This window comes from Manis javanica, chromosome 6 (genome assembly GCF_040802235.1).
Source record: "Manis javanica isolate MJ-LG chromosome 6, MJ_LKY, whole genome shotgun sequence".
Classification (NCBI taxonomy): domain Eukaryota; kingdom Metazoa; phylum Chordata; class Mammalia; order Pholidota; family Manidae; genus Manis; species Manis javanica.
In genome coordinates, this window is record NC_133161.1 from 89,689,879 (window position 1) to 89,710,363 (window position 20,485).

The 20,485-nt window shown below is 39.5% G+C and overlaps 1 long non-coding RNA gene across 1 annotated transcript; it reads left to right on the forward strand.

Moving 5' to 3' along the window:
* The first annotated feature begins 11,224 nt into the window (after nucleotides 1-11,224).
* Nucleotides 11,225-19,933, forward strand: LOC140849939 (uncharacterized). The gene is made up of 2 exons (XR_012132377.1): nucleotides 11,225-11,630; nucleotides 19,667-19,933. It is a non-coding gene; the product is annotated as an uncharacterized lncRNA (long non-coding RNA).
* Nucleotides 19,934-20,485: the final 552 nt, after the last annotated feature.

A 20,485-nucleotide genomic window follows, 5' to 3' on the forward strand; every position in this document is an offset into this window, starting at 1 on the left:
ATAGTATAGCTCGAAGTCAGAAAGTGTGACTTGGGAGTATTCCCTCTTGAACTTTTTGGAAGAGTTTGAGAATTTGTATTAATTCTTCTTTCAGTATTTGTTCAATTTCACTAATAAAGCTATCAAATTATGGGCTTTTCTTCACTGGGACATTTTTGATTACTTATTCATTCTTCTTTCTATAAATTGTTCTATTCATATTTTCTATTTCTTCATGATTCAGTTTTAAAAAAATCAAATGTTTCAAGGAATTGATTCATTTTATCTAGGTTTTTTTCTAGTTTGTGGTATGTAGTTGTCATAGTAGCCTCTTACAATTCTTTGTGTATCTGTGGTAGCAGTTATGTCTCCTTTTTCATTCATAATGTTGATTTGGGTTCTTTGTTTTCCCCTCTGTTAGTCTAGCTAAAGGTTTATCAAGTCTATCTTTTCAAAGAACCAACTCTTAACGTGCCTAATCTTTTCTACTGTTTTCCTGTTCTCTATTTCCTTTATTTCTTCTCTAATCTTTACTATTTCTTCCTTTCTTCCAAATTTGGACTCTGTTCTTTTTCTAGTTCTTTGAGGCATAGAGTTACATTGTTTGGGATCATTCTGGCTTATTGTAGGTGTTTAATGTCATGAACTTTCCTTTTAGAACTGCTTTTGATACATCCCATAAGCTTTGGCATATTGTGTTTCCATTTTCTTTTATCCCAACATACTTTTTTATTTACATGCTTTATTCTTATCATAAAGCTAGAGAAAAGAAAATATTAAGGAAATCATAAGAGAAAACATATTTACTGTACTGCACTGAATTTATTGGGAAAAAATCCCCAGATAAGTAGTCCTGGGCAGGTCAAATTCATGTTGTTCAAGGGTCAGTTGCACTGGATGGAAGCCATGGGCAAAAGGTAGGAGGGAACTGAAGCCCCACTTCACCTCTGGCACAGCCAGTTCTGAAGGCCCAGAGAGCTCTCCTGGGCCATCCTTGTGGCTGAGCAGCTTTGCTGGGAGCCCTTCCCGGGTTTAGAAACTTTGGTTTATTTCACAGCCTTATACTTTGCTCCTCTCCCACCTTTACTTGCTCCTGGGCAGACTCCCAGTGTACACTTTCAGGGAAAGAGAGCATACTCAGGAAATTTTATTGGGAAAAATCAATTTTCTAAATTAAACAAGTCCCCGTAAACACATACTACAATGTCTATAATGTTTTATCTTGTGGTTCATCTTCAGCAGTGGCTATTCCTCAAAGACATTCAGGCAATCTTTGCCTTCCACACAGTTTTTACATGGTCTCCCCACTATCATATGTTGGTGCTCCAGGACTTTGATCAGAGCATTTATATATGAGCTGACAAGCAAATGTTAAGCCATTTTATGGTGGTTCTGTTTGTCTCCTAAAATTCAATTTTTGGCCATCATTATTTGAGGGTGTTTATCCAGTTATTTGAATGTTAATAGCGTTTTGCTTTTATTATTTTCTCAGAATGAATGGAAGGTGGCAAATGAATGTGTCAATACCAGTGATATTTCAGTTAGGAAGGTGGGAGGCAGGTAATTTCAACCACCATTCAGAGGCTTCATGGACAAATGATTGACTGTGAGTTTGGTTGTAGAGGAAAAGAACCAAGAGAGACCACAGATGGCACTGACTGAGGATGGGCAGTGGTCCAAATGCACAGAGGAGTACAAGGCTGTAGAGACACAGCTTTCTGCTGGCCCCTTTCAGAGAAGATGAGGGCTGCCATTCCACCCTCTCTTAGAAGCCATCTTAAGAAAACTTACCTGACACCATTAAATAGAATTTCTACCAGCTAAACCATACCCCAGCTCTCAAGAAGTCTCTTCTCTAGACTGAGATAACTGGCAACTAAGGTAAGAAATTATTTCAAAGCATATATTATCTATATTTGATGTTTGTTGTTTTTAATGTATTAAATAATATGTATACATTGCATATTCAAGAAAATAATGATGTCTTTAATGACCATATAGATTTTATAATGCTCTGAGCTCCCTAGAGGCAGAGCCCACTGTATACCTGCTGTTTGACCTTCACACACTTGACTTGCAAATGCATTTGCAGGAATTCATTACATACAATTGTAAGGGGTTTTGATATACAAGATTTATTGGGGGATGTCTCTCCCGTTAAGAACACTGTGATGTTCTTTTGCAAAAGGATGTTCCCTCTTATAATGCAAATGTTGAGTCTGTTTTCTGTATGTTTTCATAAATAAGTGAAACAAATGCCCTTCCATATCAAGGTAACTTGCTCACTGGCTTTCAGGCCGGTAACTCTAGCCTGGAGACATTTAAAAAGCAACAAGCCTCTGAACACTCCCAACCGCTGACAGTTATGGGCCCAACCATGTGCTAAGGATACTGTCACCATGAGTCAAGTGACCATTTTAGATTGAAGAAAGAATCAAGAGGATGCTGTTTAATATTCGCAGAAGAAGTGGAGGCAGCTACTCCCATCCCCATGGCTTGCCTTCCCTGGAGTTTCAGGCTTGAACAAAATCAAACCTTTAAAAAAGTGCTCAGTTGACCTTCTAAGTGGATCAAGTACAGATTCCTTTGCCAATAGTGCTGTCCTTACCCTTCTCAAATATTTTATCGTGGAGTCTCTCCCAGCATCATGCATAGAATATTCCAGAGCTTATGGTTACCTAATTTTTAGATAGCTCTAAAAATATGGATTTCTAAATATCTTTTCTTAAATAGTTTATGTTTTGAGTCCCTGGCCAAATGATTAGAGTTATCGAAGTAAAAGTCTTTAGTATAAAGCTATTTATCTTACTTGGATTTTGATGAAAATTAAAGCATTAATTTAAAAATCTAAACATTTAATAATTGCATCCACTTGGTTTTCTGGGTTAGATTGTGTTTGAAAGTACTTGGTGCCTGTTGGACCAGATTCCCAGTGGAAGCAGAAGGAATTTCCACAGTAAACAATGCAACAGAAACATTACCAAAGATGGTGATAAGTAGAGTTTAAGTAAGGGCTCAGAAATTACAGAGGGTGCAACATGTCTCTAACATGTGAAAACAGTTTTGAAAATATACTAATATAAATGCACAAGAAAGAAAATCCTGGAAGGATATATAAGTAAATTGTTAGTGGTGGTTATAGCTGGCTTGTGGGGTGATGGGTTTTATTTCATTTTCTGTCTTTCCCAATATTTCCATAATAAAAATGTGTTTGCAAGCAAAAACAAACAATAGTTTTAAACATGAAAAGAAAAAATTTTGCTGTGGGAAGCTAATACTGTTATGGCCTTGCCATTTTTCTGGCTCTCAGTAGTTCTTGAATTGAAATAGGTGGAGTAGAGGCTTAAAGAATGAAGGATTTTAAACCTTGAATTATTCCATCAACACTGTAATAGTCCCACTTTGCATTTCATCTTCGAAGATTGAATGCTTTCTTTATACCTAATAATAGAGCTTAAATGAGTCCAATAAAAGAGTCACTAAATAGCTCAAGTCCCAAACCTTAAAAATACCTTCCTAACATGAAATCTTTGAAATTTATTTTAAGAAAACAGAGCCAACACTAAGGTGGAGGTGCATATGTTCAGACGTAATTAGGTATTTGTAAATATTTATATAAAATACATATTGAAGCCAAACTTCCCATTTTAAAACGTTAATGAATTGGTTAATTAATTGTGAGGAAATGGTTGTGACCTAAGGTGAACTTTTTGCGACACTTGTCTGGTGAATGAGAAGATATGAGTTAGTATTCTTAACATTGTTTTTTTTTTTTTGCTGTCTGTGAATGCAGTCAAGTTGCTTTTTAACCCAGTTTTTTTCAGTTTGATTTTCTGTAAAGCAAGGTTGCCTTTCTGGCAGAGCCCATGGGAAAGAGCTTGATAGTGAGTGCAAATTTCCTTTGTGTCTGGGACTACTGGATCATTTTAAACTGTTATGCTAGTTCACACTGGGCCTTCACAAATTTAGTAAAATTTTAGCTGACTCCTTGATTTTACTCTGACCATCTCATCCTACCTTGCCAAAGGTAAAGGAGTCCATGTGTCCTACTTCTCCTAGGAGAGCTCTTACTCTCTAAAATTCAGTTTACTTGGCTTTCTTATGACCTCAGTTTTTGATGGAGTCAGGAAAAGTTATGATTCTATAAACTGCCCAGTTTTTTCCTTATTAGTGTGGGAGCAAATTTGTCTTGAAGCTTTCTACATCCTAATTCTTAAGTGGAAGCAGAACCAAGATCTTTTCCACCCTGTCTCTTATAGTTGGAATCTAGAAAAAAATGATGTTACCAATTCTGCAAGACTCTGGAATTCTGAAAACTCTCTATTCACTTTCATTTTTGCCTTTCATTTCTTTCCTGAACTCTTATCTTTCTTGTAATACCTGGCTAAGATAGCCAATATACACTATTTACATTCTATTGTCTAACATCTTCCCGAAGAATTTCTGGCATACTATGCTCTAGTACCCTAAGTTATTACAGGTAGAAGTTTTAGAAAAGGCTTTTCTACTGCATAACATGCATGAACTATATTTCATCTCCAATATCTGTTTCTTCACTACTTTCCAGTGAAGAAAATGCTAAGAAAATGCCTAAGGTGTTTCTTATGCAGTATCCATGAGGAACTGATTTCTGGTCAGGGTAAATTATGCTATGCTGTGTAAATCTCAGTAGTTTAACACAGAGGGATTGTCTTGTTCATGAAGTTAAATGTATATTGGGTATCCCTTTTCTGTCTGATAGCCACACATTTGGGACACATGACCTCCAAAGTTGTATCAAGAGAAGGATGGAAGAAGCACACCGACTTTTAACCACATTGGCCTGAAAGCGATCCTCGTCACTTCTGCTCATAGTCCACTGGCCAGAATTACTCATGGCTACAATCTAAAAGCAACACTGCTAGGAAATGGGAGAAAATGGACATTTCGTGAGCACTACCTCTGTTACTCTGTACTCTGTCATTCCAATATACAATCAAAAAGGAAACAAGACTGTCTTTTCTCTTTACATATTTGAAATAGAGTTAACAAATATATTTTGGATAGTAGCATTGTCTAATAATGCACAAAGCAAGGGTCAGGCTGCCTGAGACTGGTCACTAGCTTCTGCCCTCCTCCCCCCAAGTTTATCATAAGGCTCAGATGAAAGTAACTCTGGAAGACACTTGAGCTCATATAGCTCCTCCATGCCTGGAAATCACTACAGATCACTTTCAGGCCTAGAGAGCATAGATAATCAGAGGGGACATCAGATTGCACACACCAGTGTGGTGTGCTGCCGTTTATAGTTGAGAGCTATTCTGACGAGTATCCATCCTAATGAGTTAGTGCCAAGGCCTTGTGATTATTCATTATAAGGACTATCACTCTTGCTTATGATTCAAATATACCAGATCACCTTTAGCTCCTGCTGGTGCATAGTGTTTTGTTTTTGTTTGCAGGAAACACCAGTCCAAACCAAGCAGCCTTAAAAATAATCTAAGTATTTATGCTATGTTTCCTTGAAAAAGCAGCTCAGAAGGCTTGCTTAGAGTACATTCCCTGAAACTTTCTAAACATCTTCTTTAAGCATCTTTTCCTCATCTAGGATTTTTCACTCATAGCAATGGTCAAAATTTCCTTTCTCTCTGTCCCTGCACAGTCTTTCTATGAGGTGGCTTTGTGAGTTCATATCCTTTTCCTGTCTTGCCTCCTCCCCATCTGTACACCTTACATGTGGCCCTCTGTGTGGCACAAGCCATGATCCCACTTGAACTGCTTTAGCAGTACTTGGAAATCTGGCGAATATATTCATTAGTCACTATTTTATTTAAGGCAATACCAATTCTTCCATCAATGATACTCAAATTTTCATCATGAGAGAAGAATGAGAAGACACAACTCTCAAGATACTGACATTTTGCCACAAGCAGAAGCGGAGGAGCTGGCTTGCCACATTGTACCAGGTTTTCAGAATCAGGGTGTTTTTATCTCAGTCACTGCTGATGAAACCCTCTGTAAGAGCAGAATCTGCCAATTTCATCACAAATGTGTGTGAATGACAGATTTTCCATGCCTCAGACATTAACAAACTGCAGATGGTAAATAGTTGTTTCCTTTAAAAAGTAGATTTCTCAGTCTGTTAAAATACAAATGGCCCCCAGAGAATACAGCTCCTTGCCAATGCAGGCTTGCCAAAGTCTTTGTTCTCAAATAATCTTAAATATAACTGCCTTTTGAGAATTTATATTCTGGGAATAAGCAACATGGAATGCTTGGGCAATCAGACTGATTTTTGTCCACAATGCTGTCATAATTTCTAAGAGAAAAATAGGACCAATCCTGATAGGAATTGACCTTCTCAAATAGGTGGCTTAGAGTTGCAATCCTTTCACCTCTTAATAGATAGGTGATTAGACAGAAAGACAGACAATTACATAATGGATGAAGGGGATAAGAGAAAATGGAGCAGAAAGTGACATCACATAGGACCACAGCTTGGAGGTGATGGGGGGCTGATGTACCTGTGTGAAAGGAAAGAATGACAAGGAGAGAAATAGTAGGTAAATTGCTTTAGAAGCTGGGAAGAACAGCTTGGGGAAAATGGCTTGCCTGTGTGTCTTGATGAGAGGAAGACTTGAACTAAGGTCAGGATAGAGACGGTCTACAAGCACTGAGAACTCCAAAGGAAAACAGTTCAGCTTGATCCCAAGGACGGAGACTGGAAAGGATTCTGTTTTCTTGAGGATCTTTTACTGTGAGGGACTGCTTGCTCACAGTCACATAGTTGGAGCATGGCAGAGCCAGGCATTGAACTCTGGTCCTTCAGATCCCAGAGTTTCTGCCTTCATTACACCAGATGGCTACATATTAAATTAAGAGGTAAGGACTGTAAGAAGAAGAAGACAAAGAAAGAGGAGAGAAGAGAGAGGGAGCGGGAGGAGAGGATGGAAAGAGAGAAAATGAAAATGAAAACCAATAAAGGGTGGTGGTGGTGAGGATTCCAAGATGTCATACAAACAGAAACAGATCACCAGCATGAACCCATGACTTTTAACATAGATTTGAAATATAGATATGTTTATAAATACATATATTTAGAATCAAATGCCCCAATATCGATGAGCACTTCCTGTGCCCAAATCTTTATTTTTCCATTTTCCACTAAAGGAACTAGTGATCTGGGAGGAAATGGGCAATTCTGGGTGAGGGCAGGGAAAGGTACAAGATGAGTCTACAGCATCTTGTTGTTCCAAATAGAACGAAAGTGCTCAAAAAATGAGGACATGTCTAGGGTGCAGAAGTCAGCTCAAATGGGCTTCCACTAGCTAAACCAAGGACAATTTGAGCAAATAATAATAATGGCGAATAATAAAAAAAAATAATAGCGGATTATAATTCGTAGCACAAAATAAGAATCCATAAATCCACACATATATAAATACATAATTTTAAAAATAAATAAATGGTAGAGACTGGGAGGCTCCTTCTTACTAATATGGAAAGAATGACAGAAATTGAAAATCACCATTTGGCCAAAGACCACAATAATGACTGTTTCACATAAGAATCAGTGATGGATGCTAATATTAGTGGGTGAAAATGTGATGAGATACAGGACACCCTCAGTGTCAAAGTGTCTGCCAACACCGCACCTATTTAATTACCAAGGGGAAAACAGTGTTAAGGGAGGGCAGCATTGTAACCAAGAGACCACAGTTGACATCATCAGCAGTGGGATAAAGTCAAATTTCATGGCCTACCATGTGATGCACTGAGATACAACATCCCTTCTTGAAAATTTCTGCCCAAATTCACCACATGAATTTAATCCCGAGGAAACATCAGACAAATCCAAACCGAGGGACCTTCTAGAAAGTAACTTTGGTCAATTACAAGTGTTTTAAGGTCATGAAAGATGAAGAAGGATGAAGAACTGTTTCAGATCAAAGGAACCAAAGAGACACAAGAACTAAATGCAGTCCACCATGTTGGGTTGGGTCCCAGGCCAGAAAAAGGACATTGATTTGGCAAAATTTCATAAGGTCTGCAGATTAGTAGTCCTATACTAACACTAATTTTCTGATTCAGCTAATTGTACTATGCTTAAGTGAGATTTAACAGTTGGGGAATCTTGGTGAAAGAGATACAGGAATTCCTTGTACTATTTTCACAGTTCTTTTTAGTACGTATGACATTCTTTTAAAATTTAAAGTTAGACATTTAAAAAATTACTTTAAATGACACAAGTGATGTTTCCTCTGTTGGCCCCGTGGTGCCCAATCCAGAGCCATCCAGGGTGGGAGAAACTAACAGGCTCCTCGGATGGAGGTTGAGTCACAGAATGTAGAGCTCTAGGTGATTCACAGTTCATCCAGGTCCTTGGCAGTCAGAGCATAATCCATGGACCAGCAGAGGCAGCGGTATTACCTGGAATTTACTGAAAAATGCAGGCTCCCAGGCCTCTGCCACCTCCTGTTCCTATTATTTTTACTGTTACCAGCTCAGAATCTGTATTTAACAGGATCTCTGGGTGATTTATATGTACATTAAATGTTGAAATTCCCTGATCTATATCAGTGGTTGCCTATTGAGATCATCTGGGAAGTTAAGTGAATTCCTGAAGCCTAAGCCTCTAGAGATACTGATCTAATTGAAGAAATGGGGACTCTGAGGCTAAGGGGTGAGAGTGAAGGATGTAAAGGTATTATTCAAAGGTATTCATCTCTTCATTGACAACTATTTTTGAGCCCCTATTATGGCCAGGCAGTCTTCATAACCTTGAGGACACAGCAGTGAGTCATACCAACTCCTTGCTTTCATGAATTCACCTTCTGGGTGGGGAGATGGAAGGCAAACACATAAATAAAACACATACCTTATGTTAATTAATCAATTCAAGACTGTGATAAGAACTAGAAAGAAAAGTAAACCGGGCAATGGAATAGAGAATGATGGAGGTCAAGGCAGGGAAGGCCTCTTTGATCGGTCACATCTGAATGAAGGGAAGGAGGTAAGAATGTCCCAGTCAGAGGGTATAGCAAGTGAGATGGGAACACTGTGGGTGGCGGTAAGGATGGCAAGAAGGCCAGCATGCCTGAACTGGGAAGATGGGGAAGCAGAGTGAGAGAAAATTTCTCAGAGATACCATTGCAAGGCTTCAGAGGCTGAGATAAGGAATTTGATTTTTGTTCAAGCACACTGGGAAACTATCAGAAAGTTTTAAATGGGGGAAAAGTTATCTGATACACATTTTAAAGATATCTCTGGAACCTAAGTGGAAAACTGATGGTAGAAGTACCAGGGCAGGGGTGAGAAGCCAAGTAGAGGCTGCGGTGTAGGTGAGAAATGACAGTGGGGATGGAAGAAATAATTAGATTTGGGATCTACTGGAGATGGCTAGTAGAAAATGCTGCCACACTGAATTCAGGATATGAGAGAAAGAGCAAAGTCACATATGACTCCCAGGTTTTGACATCAGTGGCATGGTGAATGGTGGTATCCAGGACTAAGATGAGTCTCCCTAACATTACTCCAACTGAAGGGCCTCACTTATCTGTAGAAAGAGAACCAACCAATGAACCCCTGCTCTGGAGCCACTCCCAGTTGTATCTTTACTATTGTCTACAAATGAAATTCCCACATCCTTTTGCCCTGATGAGATGCTAGCCCCTAACCTCTTCTCCAGTAGGAGTCTGGACGGAGCTGGCCAGACCTGGATGAAGAGAAGGCATCCATATGTGAGAAGGAGAACTGAGGGGCCATAGGACCCATTCCTCTTCTTCTTCCCAGTGACTGAGTGGCACTTCTTTTTTTGAAAGACATTGTGAACAACAAATGGCGATGAATAAGCACAGGTGAACTGAGATTAATCCAATGATCAAATGACACTTCCAAAAAAATTCAGACATATTTTGTGCTATGCATAATTATTGTGCAACATGGTGGATTGACAAACATCACAGATTTCTGTAGTTAGGGTTGCTTTCATACAGTCAAGCTGACCAGTTATAGAATTAGTTCTGGCTTGAGGTCTGAGATCCCAGAAATAGACTAATGATAAAGATATTATTACTTAGTAAGTATCTCCTAAGCACCAGGTACTAACTTCTTGCTTTGCACATTTTGTCTAATGATTAGAACTTTTCAAGGAAATTTTTATGTATACCATCCTATTTTATGTATAAAGAAGCTGAGGCTTAGATAAAATCAGCATTGTTTCCTAAAGGCTGTTGGACCACAGATAACAGACTCATGACCTCCTACTAGGTAACTTTGAGCTACTCTGACCAAAAGAATCCAGTGGAATTGGGATGATTCTGCAGAGGGAACATGACAGCTGGATCTCTCTTGAAGAAGATGTACATAGACAATTGGTCACATAGTAATTTCATGTTGGGGGCCCTGGGCATGCAGGACCCACTTATCTCACCCCTAAACTCTCCTACTTCTGAAAAGATGAATATATATGGGGCCTTTCCTTTCTTCCATGTTGTTTGTGATCCACTGAGTCATCCAGTCCACAACCTCTTTACCCCTTAAGTCCTTCATTCAGAGGTCTGGTAAGACCATCTAACACTGAGAAAACCCAAGTGTATTGATTATGAGGAGAGAAAGAAGAGTATTTAGCAGTAAGCAGGGGTGCCCACCCTCTCAGAGCATTTGGAGATTTCCCATGATTCTGAGCACCAGGATGGGAAGTCATGGCTAAGCCCCAAACAAAGGGCAATGGGAAATCTCTCTGACTAGCCTTCAATGCTGATGTATCAAGAGCAAAGCTGGGAGATTTGAGCACTGAGTTTTACAGTGAGTGTCTGTGTAAAGAGGACATGACAGGAGAGCAGTTTCTACCAGCCATGAAGGAGACTAGAGTTGTTCCATGATGGAGAAGTGGGTCCAAGGAATTAAAGAATGATATTCTGGTGATGAGACAAAAGTAGAATGAGTTTTGCACCCTCAGCCCCTGGAGATGGGTAATGTTAAATGATAGAGGCTGAAATATAAATCTCAGGCTAGTTGAGTCCAAGGACATCTGGACTCGTGCTTGAATTTGGTCCTTTGTGTGAGGTGAAGTGTGTCCTCAAACAAGCTATGTTGATGTCCTAACTCCTGGTTTCCATGAATGTGATCTTATTTGGAAATAGGGTCTTTGCAGATGTATCAAGTCAAAATGAGGTCATACTGGTTAGGTCATTGTAATCTGTTAGTTGATGTCCTTATAAGAAAAGGGAAATTTGAGTACAGAGACACACAAGGAGAACAAACACCATGTGATGATGGGTGTGGCGACAGCTGCAAGTCAAAGAATGCCAAGGGTTGCTGGCAGTCACCAGAAGCTAGGAGAGCCACATAGAACAGATCCTATCTCAGAGCCTCCAGAAGGAACCAGCCTTGCTGATACCTTGATTTTGGACTTCTACCTTCCAGAACTATGAAACATAATTTTGTTGTTTTAAGTTACACAGTGTGCATGATTTGTTATGGACACCCTAGGAAACTAATTCGCTCCTGCTATATCCAGCACAATGTGATAGAAGACCACTAGTGGGGAAATGTTTCTACACTGGATTAATGGGCCAGTGGGGAACATAGAAGACATACAGGGTCTCTTTGTGACCTTGTAATGGATATAGCAAGTGATGAAGGGACCTCATCAGTGGGAAGCTTCAGAGGTTAGTAGGGTCTATTGTGTTTGCAAATGTTTTCTACTGTATAGGTTACCTTTTCATTCTATTGTTTCCTTTGCTGGGCAGAAGCTTTTTACTTTCATATAGTCCCACTTGTAAATTTTTGCTTTTGTTGCCTATGCCTTTGGTGTCATATCCAAGAAATCACTGTAAAAACCAGTATCAAGAAGATTTTCCCTTATATTTTCTTCTAGGAGTTTTACAATTTCAGGTTTTATATTTAAGTCTTTAATCTATTTGGGGATGATTTTTGTATAGTTTAAGATCAGGGTCCAATTCTTTTGCATATGCATATCAGTTTTCCCAACACCATTCTGGGTATCTATCCAAAAGACTGAAATCAGGATCTCAGAGAGATATTTGCACTTCTATGTTCATTCTAGCATTATTCTCAATAGTTAAAAGGTAGAAACAATGTCCAACAACAATGAAAGGATTACAATATGTGGTATATACATACAATGGAATATTATTTAGCATTAAAATAAGGAAACCCTGCTACATGTGACAACATTATGAACCTTGAGGACATTATTATGTTAGATACAACAAATCTGTCACAGAGGGACAAACACCACATGATACCATTATATAAAGTATCAAAATAGTCAGACATAGAGAAACAGAGAATAGAGTTGTCATTGTCAGGGTCTGGGGGATGCTGGAAATGGGAATTCACTATTCAACAGGTATAAAGTTTCAGTTATGCAAGATGACTAAGTTCTAGGGATCTTCTGTATAACATGTGCCTATAGTTAAATGATCACATTGTACAGTTTAAACTTTTCTAGGAGGATAGATCTCATGTTAAGAGTTCTTACCACAATAAAAAAGAAACAAAATTATTATTTTTTTAAAAGAGCTGATGTGGGGACCCCAGTTAGCAGAGGGAGAGAATTGTGTTCCCAAGAGCAATCACTATTGACAATGGCAGAACAGTAAACCCAAAATTGGACCAGCTGCCAAGATTTCAATAGTGTGCACAGAGGACAGAAGCTGATGTCCAAATACTAGTAGAGATGAGCTACATCCCAATGAGATCTCACTGGCTCAGATAAGGACAAAAAGGAAGAAGACTTTTACCCCTATCATCTCGAATACCTATAAGCTCCTTCTGTGCTCACAGGCCATCTGGGGAAAAGGCAGAAACTCAGAAAGACTGAGCAATTTCCCAAATGGAATTAAATAGACTCTAAAGTTGGGAAATAGACCTGAAATAGACTCTAAAGTTGGGAAAGACTAAGTTATCTTTAGTGGAAAAGCTTTAATCATCCCACCACCACTGCCTGCCAGCACTGGAAAGGGGTTCCAGAGGGAGATGGCACAGTCATTTTTATAACTCACATGTGTTGATTGGCTACTAGGAGTCTGCAGAGTTCAAGATTAGTTAGAGAAATCAGTTATATTATTTTTTACATTTGAATTGTAGTGCATGCATTTAGACCCTGCCACATCTAGTAAGCCAATCCAGAGAGAGGAACTGGCCTGGGGTAGTGGTTGGGGGACATCAAGGAAGGGAGTGGTTATTTGTAATATCTACTGAACATTTGCTCTGTAGAAGCCACCAAGGTAAGGAGAGGGCAGAAGAAGATCCACATGGGAATAATTTCTGTTGTTTTAAGTCACACAGTGTGCATGATTTGTTGTGGAAGCCCTAGGAAACTAATTTGCTCCTGCTATAACCAGCACAATGTGATACAAGCCTTACATTTGCCATGCCTATGTCATATGTCAACATGCTTCCAAGGGTAAGAGATGTTTCTTTCATTTTTTTGTCTTAGAGCTTTTCCTCTCACCTGAACATTTTAGGAGCAGTATATTCCTCCCCCACCCCCTTATTCTACAAACTACCCTTTTGTAGAATCTCATAAATTTCAACTGAGTGCCAGGAGAAGGGAAGAGGTAGACCAGAAGCCTAGGACCAACATTTTGATGGTTTCAAACTAAACCAGGCTCCCCCTGAATGCCTCTCTCCATACCACCCTCTGAAATTGTCTGCCTCTTTAGGGGACTTCAGGATGGGCTGCAAAGGTGAGAGAAAAGCTCTAAGACACAAAAGAATGAAGGAAACATTTCTTGCCCAACCCTTCCCCGGGAGCATGTTGATAAGCCTGAAACCACCCACAGATTGGCAGTAATGCAAGAAAGCCTCCTAAAGGCAGGTATCAGAACTGTTTGCACAGCTAAGGGAAGTGAAACACAGGCGAAAAGCAGCTCAAAATGGGTGAAGATTCACCTGATTCACAATCAAGTGAAAATGGCATGGGGACAAAACCCAAAGAAGAATCTTAAATGAGTTTTCAAAGGCACCCTAAAGTTAACCAGATGACATTCATTTATAGAGCACCACTGTATTCAAATTCTTGGTTGGAGATTTTGCCTCTTAAATGGAAGTGGCTATTTCATTGTAAGGTTAGAACCCTACACTTTAGGTTGCTTAGAAAAACATGTTCTTCAGCTTTTATGATAAATACAGACCGCAGCAAGTCTATTTTAGGCATGGCAAATGTAAGCATTTCATATATATCAAGCAAAAGAATGAGATATGCAACCTTTTTGGCTATACTGTTGGCTGTATGATGGAAAGAATATGAACTAATATTTCAAAACTCTATCTCATCAACTCCAAATCTGATGGGATTAAAATGAGTGAAATGAGGATAAGCAATGATAACATAAAATGCTGTGGGGAAGGAAGGGCTAGGTCATGAGCAACCACTTCTTGGATTCCTGCTTTGGCAAGCCTATCATAGCCCAGGGATGACCTTGATTTTCATTTCCACAGAAACTATAACAAAAGAAAGGGAGAAATTTTCTAAAAATCTCATTTCAAACAGAGAACTAATCATGAGGAATAACAACCTCATTGTTAAGCTGCTTATTAATGATGAAAGAAAGCTAATGTCTTTCTGATGGATAAAATTTAGGTATAAATAAGCCACCTTGGAAGCCTGGTCAGATTCTAGATAGGTACAAGTTTTCTCAGATTAACTAGATTTTTCATTTTATGAAAAATAGGCTCTGATCATTAGTAAGAGGGATTACATTTATGCCAAGTCACCCTAGAGGTCAAAATAGGATCCAAAGTTTCAGTAACAAAAGAACTGAGCCAATTAAGCTGCCCCGTAATGCAGTAGGTGGCTTTTTAATTTAGTGAGTTGCTGGTCCCTTGAAATATTCAGATATACTTTGCATAAAATGTACAAATCATCTTTACACAAATCCGTGATCAAATCTTTTATCACTTCTTAGGATTAGCATCTTCCCTCCAGAAGACTGTTCATTAGCATGAAGCAGATTGTCAAAGTGACATAGACATGACTGTCAAGTAACTGACTCTGTACAGAATCTGATTATTTAAATGTGTCAAATTTTGCCTTTTCTTCCTAGACAATATGTCAAGAGTTCCTATTGCAGTGATGGGATTGTGACCCCACCCTTTTCTGTTCATGGTAAAACGCAGCCCTCAATGACACTTTTTCTTAGTTTTGAATTCTCCAGCTAATGACCAGGGGAGAAGACAATTGTATTATTAGTGTCTGTGCCAGCTTTTATTCTAAGATAAAAGGACTTGTAAGGTCACTGCTACCCAGGGATAAACTACAGGACGAGCTGTCAGAAAGACATGAGATATGTATTGCCACTCACTGTCTCTTTCACTGAACTCAGATCCTCTCTCTGTCATCTCAGCTCTGTGGGCTCTCTCTGAAAAGAAACCGGAACTTTGTGTGTGGGCCAATGGGAGACTGGTCCTGGGATCAGGAGGAAATAAAGGCTCTTCTGGCTTTTAGAAAAACCAGGTACAATAGAGAAGAGGTTTCTATCATCAAAATCAGGGGTGTGTTAAAGGTCTGACCCAAAGCAAGCTGCAGAGTGACTCATGCAATTTATTTTTTAGTTAAAAAAAATAATGCTACCTATTTTCTGTAGATATGTATGTTAGTACAAGTACAGAGGAATATTTCAGAGAGGTTTATGTTACCTTGATGTAGATTATTCACAGTGATTACATTTGGGAAGACAATGGAATTGGAGAGATTTTCAAAGGGGCCCTAAACCTACTATACTAATTCATCTAAGGAAATAATGGTCATGCATTCTTAGATAATTAAAAATCAGTTTAAAGAATGTACATGTATACATGTGTGTATATATTATATGCTTACATATGCATAGAATATCTGAAAAAAATTGAAGAAGTTGATGAATTTTGACTACAGGGAGGAAAACCCTGTAGCTGGGAGGTAAGTCTGGGAGACATACTTTTGACTATAAGCCCTTTTATAGCTTGTGAATTTTGCACCATGTGCACATATATGGTGATAAAAACAAATAGTTAATTTTAAAAGTTAATTTAGAAAATTAACAGTAATGAAATCCGAAATGAGCTAAAATTCCATTTTAAAGGTTTTGAGATAGAGCAGGGAAATGGGACAAGGGTCATGCCGTTAGAAAATCTACTTAGCCTCAGAAAAAGGCCCAGTTTATTATTTAACTTAACCTATATGCTGTTCTTCCTCTTCTTGTAGCCCCTTAATTAATTAAGTAACATTGTAACCAGGACAGGAGACAAACCTCCAGAGTGTAAATGAACGTGCATGGGTAACGAATGCCCAAATCCAGATCAACACAGTTACTTAAGTAACCCTATTCTTTTTTTTTTTTTTGAGAGGGCATCTCTCATATTTATTGATCAAATGGTTGTTAACAACAATAAAATTCAGTATAGGGGGGTCAATGCTCAATGTACAATCATTAATCCATCTCAAGCCTAATTCTCGTCAGTCTCCAATCTTCTGAAGCATAACGAACAAGTTCTTACATGGTGAACGAATTCTTACATAGTGAATAAATTCTTACATGGTGAATAGTACAAGGGCATTCATCACAGAAACTTTCGGTTTTGATCACGCATTATGACCTATAAACAATCAGGTCAAATATGAATATTCGTTTGATTTTTGTACTTGATTTATATGTTGATCCCACATTTCTCCCTTTATTATTATTATTATTTTTATTTTTAATAAAATGCTAAAGTGGTAGGTAGATGCAAGATAAAGGTAGAAAACATAGTTTAGTGCTATAAGAGGGCAAATGTAGATGATCAGATAGATGATGAGGTGTGTGCCTATGGACTAAGTATTAATCCAAGCTAGACAAGGGCAGCAAGACATCCACGGATGCAGAAGATTTCTCTCAAAGCAGGGGGGGTGAGGTTCTGAGCCTCACCTCTGTTGATCCCCAAATTCTCACCTGATGGCCCCCCTGCGACTGTGCCTGTCTTAGGTTGTTCCTCCCTTGAGGAATCTTACCCGTCTCTGGCTAACCAGTCATCTTCCGGGGCCACACAGGGAAATGTAAAGTTGGTAAGTGAGAGAGAAGCCATATTGTTTGGAAAGGTTAGCTTTTTACTTTGCAGATTTATGTCCTGTGGTTTCTATGCCCAGCACTTGTCTCGAGGTATCTTTACCACCTGGAGGAATTATGATACTTGGTAAATTCGATATGAGGCACGAATTCTATTTAAGGGTTGTAATTAAGAAGGAAGAAGAAAAGCTATAGATGTAGCATATGGAAGGAAACATGGGAGGATTGATTATTTCTTTGACATATCTTCTTGTAGAGTACCTTAAGTATGTATAGGTTTTAAACTACTAACTAATTTGCACACACATATTAACATAATAGGAATACGGTGACATAAACAAAGCAAATCTATAATTACCATCCATCTCCAGTGAAGCCACGAAAACCATTTAGGCACCCTAGGCATTTGTGAAAATTTATCTGTGATATAATGGATATTGTCCAACTGTACTTGAACAGTCTGAGAAAAATCAGACAAATTAAAGCAGCCCATTTCTGGGATCTGTTCACATCCCATATGTTCTTTTAACCGTAGATAGTCTATAGTCATGAGATTTTGGAGTGCTACAACTTGCACCCCTCCCAACTCCTGGTTGAGTTCCATCAGTACAGATCCGGTCAAATTCGTTGTCTCAATGTATGCACATGCCAGCCTAGACATCTCCCTCCTCATTCCTATGGCAAGTCCAGGAGACGGTGGGGTGGATGCAGCCACCACCGCAGCATCGTCCGGATCCCTGTGGAGGCTTTTTGATGATCATCCCCCGGCACAAGTCCTCCAGAGAGTGCTGATGCCGGAAGCTCCTCCTCATATCGTATCTTAGTTCATTTTCTGGGTATCCAAGCTAGGCCTTGATCTTCTGCATAGAAACAAACAGACCCTTTGCCCACAATTTGACATGCCCTCTATACCACTGTGCAGAACTCATTGGAGGTCAGCACACAGTAACTGCTTTTTTTTTTTTTATTAAGAGAAAGGAATATTATCAGAAAAGAGTACCTCCATAGCTGATCATCTGACACCCTTTAAGTGATCAACATTAAGGATATTTAAAGCATGCGTTGATCTTTGATTTACCAATAGTTTTATCCTGTCAAGGAGTAATCCCCCTTTTCTTTCTTTTTTTTTTAAATTTTTAATCTACACTTACATGAAGAATACTATGTTTACTATGCTCTCCCCTATATCAGGTCCCCCCTAACAACCACATTACTGTTACTGTCCATCAGCTTAGCAAAATGTTGTAGAGTGACTACTTGTCCTCTCTGTGTTGTGCAGCCCACCCTCCCCTTTCTCCCTCCCCCCCATGCATGCTAATCTTAATATCCCCCTTCTTCTTCCCCCCCTTATCCCTCCCTGCCCACCCATCCTCCCCAGTTCCTTTCCCTTTGGTACCTAAGTAACCCTATTCTTAAGACAAAACTTCAAAGGGCATATTAATCACCTGTATACATCATGCCTTATACTGACCTCTACTCAAAAGTCCCTATAAAACCCCAAACCCTAAACCCTCAAGGAAGCCTCCTTTCCGAGGCTGCCGTCACTCCCATCTGAGTGAGTATTGTCTTATCAAATAAACTTCTTGCTGCATAAGCCTACTGAATTTCATCTTTAAATTCTTTTTCACAACAGAGAACTCATCAACCTCCACCTCCATTGGTAAATGTCTTTGTCATCTTGCTCATTCAGCTATACAGCCTTAAATGCAGCTTTTTTTTCTCTCTCCCTGTTTTATTTCCAACCTGTAGCAAAGTGGCTGCAGGAACTTCTTAACAGGGTGGGGCTTGCACATTCTCATCACTTGGGTGGCCCCAACAGGACTGCAGCTATTCTTTCTTTAGCAGCCTGCCTGAAAGGCCTTCTGGGAAGTTCTCAGAACATCATCTCACTCCATTCAGTTCTCTGAGGCTCCCCAAAACCTGGGGTGGCAGGAACATAGTTCCCAGGCCATGCAGTCAAGCAGTCACTGGATACCAGGTGACCCTGGCTTTAGGAGTTGGCAAGGGATTTGCTCTATGCCCAGAACGAATTCAATGAACTTGTCTTTGCTGCCTCTGTTCTTTCTTGCTCTCTGCTGCTTGCATAGCTGCTGTCATTTGCTACTACTCTTGCTTTAATGAATTCCTTTCTTACCTACACTCATGGGGCCTGTTTACAAATTCTTTCATGATCAGACTCAAGAGCCCTCCCCACCAAAGGGTTGAAGTTTTGCTTAGTACGCAGGGCAGACCTCCCCAGACACCACTGCCTAGCAACTCTGTATCTTGGTACATAGTTTAGAACAATAGTTGATGGGTGGAGCTTTGCAGAAGAGTAGAACTTGGCTAGGGAGGGAGTCTACTTTCAGGTCTCTTGGGGCTAGTATAGGTCAGGGCCTAATGGAAAATGAAGGTCTGAGTCCAGGGAAAGAATTCTTCAATCTGGGTACAAAAAATACTTGGTATCTACATCACCCCAAGTGCTTTAGGACTAAGGATTAGAATAATGTAGCCTAAGATAAAACCCGATAGAGTTGAACTAAAAGGGGGAGAGGGGAAGGGAAAGAGAAGGAAAAAAAAAAAGGGAGAGAGACAGACACTTTGGCTTTTAATTAGAATAAAAAGCCATGATAATAAATGCATTGTTTCTTTGTTTCTGTGTTTTCTGTAAGGCTGGGAGCACTGATGGGAGGAGCAAGCACATCGGACACTGATGACGTGCCAAAGTCTCCAGCTGTTGCCCCCTCCCAACCTGAAAAATGTGCCTTGGGCTAGCCAATCCTCGCGCGCTGTAAATCTAAGCTCTGTCTCCCCCTATCTTCTTTAAAAACTCGGTGCCTGTCTGCTTACGCGGGAATTCCTCAGCCTCCAATTCTATAGACTGGGGAAATCTCGCCCGGGTATTTGTTTTCAAATAAACTACCTGGTCCTTTGTTGCCTCTCTTCGCCTGCTTATTTTGGCTAGAATTTATCTTACATTTTCTGATTTGATTTTTTAAACCTGTTGGTTCTTAAGGGATCTGTTAGCACCTAAGTTATAATAGTTGGAGGCTCATACATTAAGAAGCTGTTGGTCTGACAACTGCAAATGTATGTGCTGGAAAAAGTTGGTGAACCTTAAATAGATATAAAGTGATATAAATAAAAACCAGAACTCCAACAGCAAAGGTGGGATGGTGATAAAGAGCGGCTACAACTGGAATTCTGCATCTGATTTACATCCCCAAATCCAAATCAACCTCTATTCACTTGCCTGGGTAGCTGACAATGTTACCCCAAGGTAAAGGCGTTTGGCTTTTCCAAGTACTGCCTTAATTGCCATGCCTTTGAACACCATCCTTCGAAACCTGGAAACAAAAGCAAAAGGTTAGGATATGTATGGCTGATCATAGATTTCACTCTCAGGAGCCTACTTCATTTCAGGGAAGGAAGTGGATTGTACCATATACATAGGCAGGACTTCTCAGGAGATGTCAGGGTTCTGGGGAACA